This window comes from Gymnogyps californianus, chromosome 10 (genome assembly GCF_018139145.2).
Source record: "Gymnogyps californianus isolate 813 chromosome 10, ASM1813914v2, whole genome shotgun sequence".
Classification (NCBI taxonomy): Eukaryota; Metazoa; Chordata; class Aves; order Accipitriformes; family Cathartidae; genus Gymnogyps; species Gymnogyps californianus.
The window spans coordinates 21,105,328-21,114,972 of NC_059480.1; the positions used below are offsets into that span (position 1 = coordinate 21,105,328).

The 9,645-nt window shown below is 46.8% G+C and overlaps 1 long non-coding RNA gene across 1 annotated transcript; it reads right to left on the reverse strand.

Annotated features, from left to right (window-relative positions):
• Positions 1–5,640: 5,640 nt before the first annotated feature.
• LOC127020200 (uncharacterized) lies at positions 5,641–8,045 on the reverse strand. The gene is made up of 4 exons (XR_007767030.1): positions 8,004–8,045; positions 7,616–7,719; positions 7,383–7,547; positions 5,641–7,214 (listed from the first exon to the last, which is right to left on the reverse strand). It is a non-coding gene; the product is annotated as an uncharacterized LOC127020200 (long non-coding RNA).
• Between the last annotated feature and the right edge of the window lie 1,600 nt (positions 8,046–9,645).

Consider the following 9,645-nt stretch of genomic DNA (forward strand, 5'->3'; position numbering starts at 1 on the left):
GGCCAATTTCATGGATTTTTGAGCTCTTATTACATTGTGAGGACCTTGATAGAGTGGAATTTGAACACCCCTTTTCTCCTCCCCTTCCCCTCTGCTATGAAGAAAGGGAGCAATAGATCAAAGAAGAATTGGTAGAAGTAAAAACGACAGTCAAGAGAAATCTTACAGCATTAAATTTTGGGGAAGGATGTTTATAAACCCAATACTTAGTTCCAAATATCACTGTAAAATAATGTTCTCTCTCCACTTCCCTGAAATCATGGACCACACACTGACTGTGAATGCTCTCAACCACACTTAAAGAGAACAAACTTCCCAGGCTGTCAGAAATATGTGCTGCAGACCCCTGCATTGAACTTACCCAGAGCAGGGAGGGGTGGTGATGCCCCTCCCAGGACCGGCGAGCTGCTCTGCACGTTACATCCTCGTCAACATGCCGGCTGCCTCCAGCCCCAAATTACAAAACTAGTTTCCAAGGGAGAGACACCGCTTTTCCACGTCTCATCAAGGGAGGAGTTCTGCCAAGCCAGTGGGGCTGGCTGGTGCTTGGGTTGAACTGTCCCAAAATCACGTCTCTATGTCTGTAGGTAGGTTCTGTGAATAAATACATATTCATACCGATTTCTCTTGGCTTGCTCCCCTCTTTCTTTTTTGCTACATCTGACAGTAGTTTCATGTCCTGTATTGAGTCCAAGTTCACCGGGCTGTGATCTTCTTTTATGTTATATTTGCACAGCACCTGCCGTGGTGGTCCCCATCCCCGAAAGAGATGGGAGGAAAAGGGGACCCTGTGCTTTCACTTCAAGGAAGCTCAGTCTTTTCCTTTTTATTTTGCTGGGTGTTGGGGCATTAGGTAGCACTATCAGAGGAGGGCCGACCCCAGCTCACACTAAAGCTACTAAAAGTAAAGAAGTTTTTACTAATTTTTTTACTAAAAGTAAAGAATTCTGGGTGTTGTGAGTGGGAGGAGACTGACATTTTACATAAGCATCTTAAAAGTGCCAGTTAGTTACCCATATAACTTAGTGGTAGGTGGCCTCCTAAAAAATCCGTATTTGTTGTTTACTGGGGTTTGTAAGTGCTATTATAACAACGGTAAATTATACAGAAAGAAATGAGTTAACTACCTGGGACTGTGAACAGAAAGCCCTTTCTCCTTTAGCGCAGCTCTTGCTGCTGTTAAAGGTTTACCAAAAGGAAGCTGCATTTTTCTCAGCACATTATTATTATTATTGTGACTATTTCCCCAGCACTGACAGCACCCTCAGTACTTTCTCATTATTTAGTAGATGTGCAAAAGCCTGGTCTGTGTCCCATTAAAGTCAATAACTATCTTCCTTAATTAGCGTTCAAATTACGATCAGTCTCTTAACATTACTATCAATTAGGTGCAGCGCGGCTATGCTCTGTTGTTCGTTTGAATTCTTTGAGATGAGCCGGGTCCACAGAGGCCGGGCAGGATCCTGAGCGGGAGCCAGACCCCAGGGATTTGGGTTGCATCTACTGATGATCACAGCTCTCCGAATTGCTGCTGGAGGAGGAGGCTCTCCCAAAACAATGGACCCAACACAGCTGGTTTAATTGCCCTGTTCCAATCAAATGAATAACTCGAAAGTGTCAGAAATCTAATTGTATCCACAGAAAAGGGAGTCTTTCCTCCTTTTTCCTCTGCACTGGATCACTGAGGGCCGTAGTGACCTTGGCATGCAGTGAACTTTCACCAAGAGCTGGGCTGGGGCCCAGAAATTAAGACGTGCAGGTTTCTAAGGCCAATTACAGCACATGGGAGCGAATGATAACTGGCTCGGATGCCGCAGCTTGGAAAGCCGGTGCATAATAGCGCCGGGTTTACTCTGCTCCAAGCGCAGTACATCAAGGAATTGATGTAGATGTTGAGGAGGTACAAAGGGAGTTTGCAATGATTGATGTGTCATCGTGACTCCTCCAAAGTACCCAACAAGTGGGACGCAGGACGGTGCAATGCAGGTACCGTGGACTGCAGCTTGTGTTTGCTGTGCAAGATTATTTATTCAGATTGGGATCAGAAGTATTTGCAGTACTTCAGTCAAAAAAGAAAAAAAGAAAAAAGGAAAGAAAGAATGTGTTTTGATGAAGTTAAAGCACAGAACAAACCTGGCTCCCTGCTGACTGTACCAAGGTTTGCTGAAATTTAGCTTATCAGCACATGGTGATATTTGCTAGCAAAACAGTCTAAATGATCTAAACCAAAGCACATGGGGCTATTATAAACCTCCTATGCCTTAGAATAGAAAATTGCCTAGCGCTGGCAATTGTCTCGTAACGTCCCTCCCCAATCTAATAGAGATTATCCTCTGCAAATGTCTGTTTTCACCCACGAAAACTCAGGCTGCCACCTATTTTTCTCTGACCCCAAAGCCTATGTTACATTTACACTATTTAAACTCCTGCCATTTTTTTAGACTGTTGCATTTCACAGCCACGTGGTACATTTGAATTAATTCTGTACATGGGAAACCCAGGCAGACAGAAATCTGTGCTTTGCCCTTGGTCCCATAGATTAATGTGGGAACGAGGACTATTTCCACTTGGATCCCGGACCTTTATACTTCGCCCCCTCTCTCTCTTTCCCTTATCTGAGTCAATGGAAGACCCTCCTGGCAAGGACAGCAGTTGTCCATGTGGAAAAGTGACCTTTTAATCTATATTTTTTTGTTTGTTTGGATTCAGTGAGCATCTGGAAGAAGGAGTGCAGCTAGTGCCACGCTGCCAGAGGATTTTCGAGGACTGCCAGCAGCTGGTCCGTGGAGGTAGGACACGCAACTCTGGACCAGAATGAAACTATTAGCGTTAATTTAGAGACAGAAGTATCTAAAGGAGATAGAGGGTGCCTGTGTTGCTTCTGGAGAGGACTCTCACTCTTACTTATTAACCTCTTTGCTGCACATCATTGAAAGATCAGCCCCAGTTACCCCGGCACTGTCCAGTGTGGAAAACATCACTAAATATTGACGGAACCAGGACTTTTCCTGCAGGATGGAGAACATCAGCTGCCACAAAATACTAGCATGGTGCCTAGGCACCACTTCACCTGGACATTTAGCCGGGACTGCCTGTTGAAGCAGGAGATGGGGATTCGGGGGCAGAAGGGGGAGCAGGGCCCCCCTCCCCATCTCTACCTCTCTGCCGTCTTCTTTATTCATTTACATCTCACAACTGGGTTTAATTCATCTGGATGTGCCAGCTCAACGAAACTTCAGTTTCTTCTCTTAACTGCTGCGATAATCTCACCTCTGCTGCCTTTTGAAAACAGAAAAAAGCCGTGCAGCTAAAATGGACCATTTTGATGAGTATCGTCATGCTTTTTCAGCTCTTTCTTTGCTTCACATCACAGAAAACTTCAGAACTTCACCTCAGCACCTGAAGCACTGATTTCAATTTACATTAATTTCAGACACCACAAAGTGATTTCCTAATAGCCGAGAGCATTGTTAACGCTTCTCTTTTTTTGAGGTAAAGAATGAAGAAAAAGGTCTAAAAGAAATCCATATATTGTTCATAATAACAATTTGCAATGAAGCAAATACCCTTAATGTCCCAATGAAAGTTCTTGTAATAAAATATATACCGTTCTCTCTTTGGCTGTTAATTCTTATTTCACACTTTTTGTCCGCTGAGCTTTTCAATTTTCTGAGCAAGATGAGAAAACCGAAATCTCAGTGCTAGGTGCTCAGGACCAGTCTCATTGAAGAGAAGAGAGTTTCCTCTCTAACCTTGGGTAATTCGCCCGCCTTTCGCAGGTAAGGTGGGGGTGAGGGGAAATCCCCACCCTGAATAGGGTTTTGCAGTTATATTCTCCAGAGGAGAACTTCAAAGAGCGGTCCCTTAAAAACCAAAATTGTGATACATATTCTGACAAAAAGGTCATGACTCTTTTTTTAGCCCGGAAAACTGAAAAATGGCTTTGTTTAACAGCAATGTACTTGTCCCCCTTGGAATGCAAATGAAGATTAATCCTCAGTCACACTGGAAAAGACTTAGCTTTGAAATGACTGTTACAGTGATTTTAAATTAACATATACAGCACACAGAGTGAATTCTTTTCCTCTGAGTGTGTCCACTCTGGGCACTTTTTACCACAATTTAATTGACTGCCAATTATTGTAAAGTAGTCACACATTTTTAAGGCTAGTGTAGACACTTTCCCACATTAATCTGTAAATTGGCTGATAATTAATCTGAGATATCTATCCTCACCAACCCCAGAGATAGTTTCACTTATCAGATATGAGGCACTTCTTACTAAAAACCCAATTATTGTTCCTCAGCTGTTTTAAATGAAGATATGTTTAATTAGTTACATACTATATATTGTGGACTACTGACTTTCATACGGACAGGGACTTGAATGGTCTAAGTTATATTTTTAACTTTGCTGCCACATTTGCAAACCACCTTGGGAAATCATTTGCTCCTTTGTGCTTTTCTTCTGACCCCCTCCCTAACACCAACAAAAAGAAAATGAAAAACGCTATATCAAAGTTAAGGAGTATTTTTTTTTTTAAATACTGAGTTTGTGGGGTTTTTTTCTAGTCAAGGTAATCTCAAAAAATAAAGCAAAATATTTCTCTCCAAATATTTATTCAACCTGAAGTTATTTGTGACTTTCTTTGAAAAAAATGAAAGCATTTTGAGAAGAGCCAGTGTTCTGCAAAGCAGACTGCTGGTCTTGCCTGCATCTGGTTCGTGTGTCATCATTTGAAACTGGATGAAGTAAATACACAGGTGGCTTTTGCATTTACATGACATTTTCCATTCACTCTGTACACAGAAACATGATAATATCAGGCTCACTACAAGCAAAGACTCTGTTTGGTACTTTCACTATTTTCTTCCCTTGTCTGGGAGAGACACCCTACCACCCACAGAAAAAGCATTATCTCACTGTACAATAGTTCTGCATCTTCATATAGCACAGCTCTTTATGAGGAGCCACGCTGCGTATGGTGGCACGTACAGGGGAATGAGCAGCTTCATATAAATGCCAGATACACACATTTTGTGTCTCATTTCTGAGTGAGCACAACCACCTGCTTACAGCTGCCTAATGATGAAAACCATCCACTCTGCTAGCTAATAACTATGGTTGAGCCAAGCTAGTCCTTGAAAGAGCTAAAAAGGAGCTGGCAGAGCCTTCTGCTTTCTGTTGGTAACCATCCCACCTCCCAAAGCGCTGGTGACTCATGCTTAGATCTTGAACAACAGACATGTTGCCCAATGCTGTTGCGACAGATGCTGTGGAAACCATTGGGGCCTCTTTTCTTTGCCTAATCAAAGCAAAATATTTAAACAAGAGAGACCAAGTGGATTATTCTGCTCCCAGGACCCTTGTTGAATTCATTGCCTCAGGACTTGCACCAACACTTCAATGACTAGATCTGCTGGGCCCACAAAGCCCCCAAACCCTCTCGAATGACTCAAAATCGGGGTGTTGCAGGCATGCTCAGCAGGGTCTGGCGACCACAGGCCGGACCGGGCTGGCCAATGTTCCTGATTCATCCATACCAAATATATATTGGTCGTAATGGGGGGAGTACAGGGTCTGGAGCTGATGCTGCAATACGGGCAACAAGGACATTCACAGACATCCCCACCCCCCAATTAACAATAAAAAAAAGCTGTCACCCTTCACTTCCAAAGATGAGCTTCAGCTTTGTGACTTCCCCTCACCCCCCATCAAAGTCCCTCCAAGTCTGTAGATACCCCTGCGGCTTAAGGAATAGAAAGTTCTGCCAGGCTGATTGAAGAAAAGCCCCTATACAAACATCGAAAGTATCTGAATCGAGGTCAATAAGTGCCAGAGCAAAACGAATTGAACTTTAGGGGGAAAAATGGCTTTTCTTTTTAAGAAAGGTGGATACTTTCTATTGATTTTTTTTTCTTTACTCAGGATTTTGCAGTGAATCCATAAAGCAACTTTCACTGCAATGTTCTTGGAAATAAATGGACCACATATTATGCACATTCATTTAAACCCAGCAGATCTATTTAAAAAGAATAGGAGCTGATTGAGTTAGTTTTCTGTAATTGAAAAGGGGCTTGGCTGTACCAGTCTTTTTGCAAAGTAATTTATCTGCTTGAAAGTTGGATCATCAGCTGTAGTTAAACCTCATTCTGCTTTCAAGATGCTTGTTTTGTGCCTCCAGTCTAAGCTTTTCCTAAACCATCCTGAGCTTAACTTTTAGCTTAAGCTTACACAAGCTTCAGTGAATTAAATCAGAATTAGGGATGAGCCCTGCTGCTTGTCCAGTCTAACCACTACCTCAGCCCCTGACCCATGGCAGCAGACGGTGGTGTAACCAGGGCAGCTCCTGCAGAACGGTCCCTGGTAAACAAGTGACACCAATGCAGAGCATAAGCTGCGAGGAATTCTGCTGTTTTAGTGAGGATGCTTATTTAATATTCAGTTATGCTTCTTGAAGCTACAGGCTTCTACATCCTATTGCCCTTTTTGTTTCCTGTCTGGACAGCTACACAAACTATGCAAAGAGGCAGAGTAGCTTTTGGAGTTTGTAAAACCACTCTGTCCTTTTCCCGTTGTGTTCTTGTAGAGAGTACAGCATCGCCAAATCTTTCCCTACTAGTCGTCTCTGTCTCCTTGCTGAATTTTTTTCTCTACCACCACAGGTCTTGGATGTTAGCCATCCTACTGCCTACTTGCTTCCCTTTGATATCCTCCCTTCTCAGATAGAGGTTAATCCTGAGAAAAAACCTCCCAAAGGATCCTCTTTCCTTCCCGCCTACTCACATGAATCAGCAAGCGGTTCCCGTGAGCGGGGCTGGGAAGAGAGCAGGTCAGTGCTCAGGGCACATCCCTGAGCCCCCATGCAACGGTAACAGGGGGAGCTGAGAGCTCCGCACCCCAGAGACGCTCTGATGTCAAGAGAGCATCAGCTCTTCATTTTCACTCACAGTAGCTTGGGCAGACTCTGAGGGATGTGGCACACCGCTCCCCTCTTGCATGAGTCACATCTGCCCCTTGGCGAGAGCAAGGCTCAGTGAGGGCCCTGGGCTGTAACACCAGAGGAAGACCAAGGTATCCCAAGAGCACAGCCATTTGCAGGCACAGCTCAAAGTGTGGTCACACCAGCAGGGTGCCTGGGAGGTCGATGTCACCCAGCCGAGCGAGGAGCAGAGATGTGCGTGCCCTCGAAAGCTTGAGCAGCAACATCATTCTGTAAGTGAGGAAGCAGAAAAAAGAAGCTGGTATTGTATCCTCAGCCCCAGTGAGTGACAGCAATCCTTTAACTTTGAGTAAAGTCGATACCATCCAGGATGTCTATGGAACAGGACAAACAGCCAAACCAGCACACCCGCAGCTGCTTTGTTGGTTGTCCCCTTACCTGTAGAAAGGACTGCAAAGCCCAGGTGGAAGGTGCAGGAGAGCTGCTCTGTCCACAGCGTGTGGGCTCTCCCCAGAGCTGCCAGATCCTCGCCGAGGTCTGAAAGAGGCGCTGACTCCATGGGTGTGCTGCCAGACTCTGACAGCATTTTTCCTGATTTGTGGCCTTGGGGGAGGAAAAGCATTCAGAAATCAATATCAGTGGGTTTTAAATGAAGTACTAAATTATCTCACCTTCAGTCATAGTGGATTTACTCCAGAATGATTTGTACAAAAGATGTCCTGATTTTTGATGCAAAGAAGTTACACAGTGAGCACAGTATTATGTATCCCACTTCCTGAAATGAAAAAATACAGAAAACAGTAACAATTCCCTGCCCCTCCCCAAATCTATGTAAAGACCTCCAGATTTACCTCACAGAGAGTTACTGGTGAAAATATGATGTAACATTGTTTGTGGAATAAAACCCTATGCATTACTGCTGCATGTGGCACAGATACAATAATGTTATGCATCAACTATGGGGAGTTTATAAATATATGACTAGGGAATGAACTGTAAGTTTTTTCTCCTTTTGGCTGTGGGACCAGGTGCCAGTAGGTTTAATCAATGTATACTTACATGTTGGTGTACTGCAAGTGGATCTTTTTATACTAGGAGAGAAACACCTGTGATATAGAAAAACAGCAATATAAATACTTCTTCATTTCAGCTACAGCTGCTCTGTGGCTCTTGTGCTGAATTCTAAGAGGTAGTAAAATCCACAATCATTTCCCTCTTCTGCAGTTTATAGCCAAAACATAATTATAATAAAATACCAAGCTTTGCAAAGCAAAAGAGATGAATTCCTGACCCCTAGCACCATCCCCAGGGTGTGATGGGGTGGGGATGAGCTTGAGGGTAGCATTCCCCCCCATAGAGCTGAATGCCCCATCACAGAGTTCATGAAGCCTCATCTACTCACCAGCGTTAGGGGAGAGTGTCTGCAGGCTCAAGGACAGAGCTTAAATGCAGTATCGGGGCCAATGGTGAGGCGTGGGTGGGTGTGTGGTTGCAGGTGAGAGTGGTTTGGGTGGTTAGGGTCTGCTGGGGCACTCAGGGCTCACACTTTCACGGTGCTGGTGGTGGTGAGGAGTGTGGCTGGGAGCTGGGAGTGAGAATATATATTATAAATAAGGCTAGAGCAGTCGTCGTCGTCGTCGTCGTCGTCGTCGTCGTCGTCGTCGTCGTCGTCGTCGTCGTCGTCGTCGTCGTCGTCGTCGTCGTCGTCGTCGTCGTCGTCGTCGTCGTCGTCGTCGTCGTCGTCGTCGTCGTCGTCGTCGTCGTCGTCGTCGTCGTCGTCGTCGTCGTCGTCGTCGTCGTCGTCGTCGTCGTCGTCGTCGTCGTCGTCGTCGTCGTCGTCGTCGTCGTCGTCGTCGTCGTCGTCGTCGTCGTCGTCGTCGTCGTCGTCGTCGTCGTCGTCGTCGTCGTCGTCGTCGTCGTCGTCGTCGTCGTCGTCGTCGTCGTCGTCGTCGTCGTCGTCGTCGTCGTCGTCGTCGTCGTCGTCGTCGTCGTCGTCGTCGTCGTCGTCGTCGTCGTCGTCGTCGTCGTCGTCGTCGTCGTCGTCGTCGTCGTCGTCGTCGTCGTCGTCGTCGTCGTCGTCGTCGTCGTCGTCGTCGTCGTCGTCGTCGTCGTCGTCGTCGTCGTCGTCGTCGTCGTCGTCGTCGTCGTCGTCGTCGTCGTCGTCGTCGTCGTCGTCGTCGTCGTCGTCGTCGTCGTCGTCGTCGTCGTCGTCGTCGTCGTCGTCGTCGTCGTCGTCGTCGTCGTCGTCGTCGTCGTCGTCGTCGTCGTCGTCGTCGTCGTCGTCGTCGTCGTCGTCGTCGTCGTCGTCGTCGTCGTCGTCGTCGTCGTCGTCGTCGTCGTCGTCGTCCGTCGTCGTCGTCGTCGCGTCGTCGTCGTCGCGTCGGTCGTCGTCGTCGTCGTCGTCGTCGTCGGTCGTCGTCGTCGTCGTCGTCGTCGTCGTCGTCGTCGTCGTCGTCGTCGTCGTCGTCGTCGTCGTCGTCGTCGTCGTCGTCGTCGTCGTCGTCGTCGTCGTCGTCGTCGTCGTCGTCGTCGTCGTCGTCGTCGTCGTCGTCGGTCGTCGGTCGTCGTCGTCGTCGTCGTCGTCGTCGTGCGTCGTCGTCGTCGTCGGGGGGGGGGGGGGGGGGGGGGGGGGGGGGGGGGGGGGGGGGGGGGGGGGGGGGGGCGGTCGTCGTCGTCGTCGTCGTGTCGTCGTCGTCGTCGT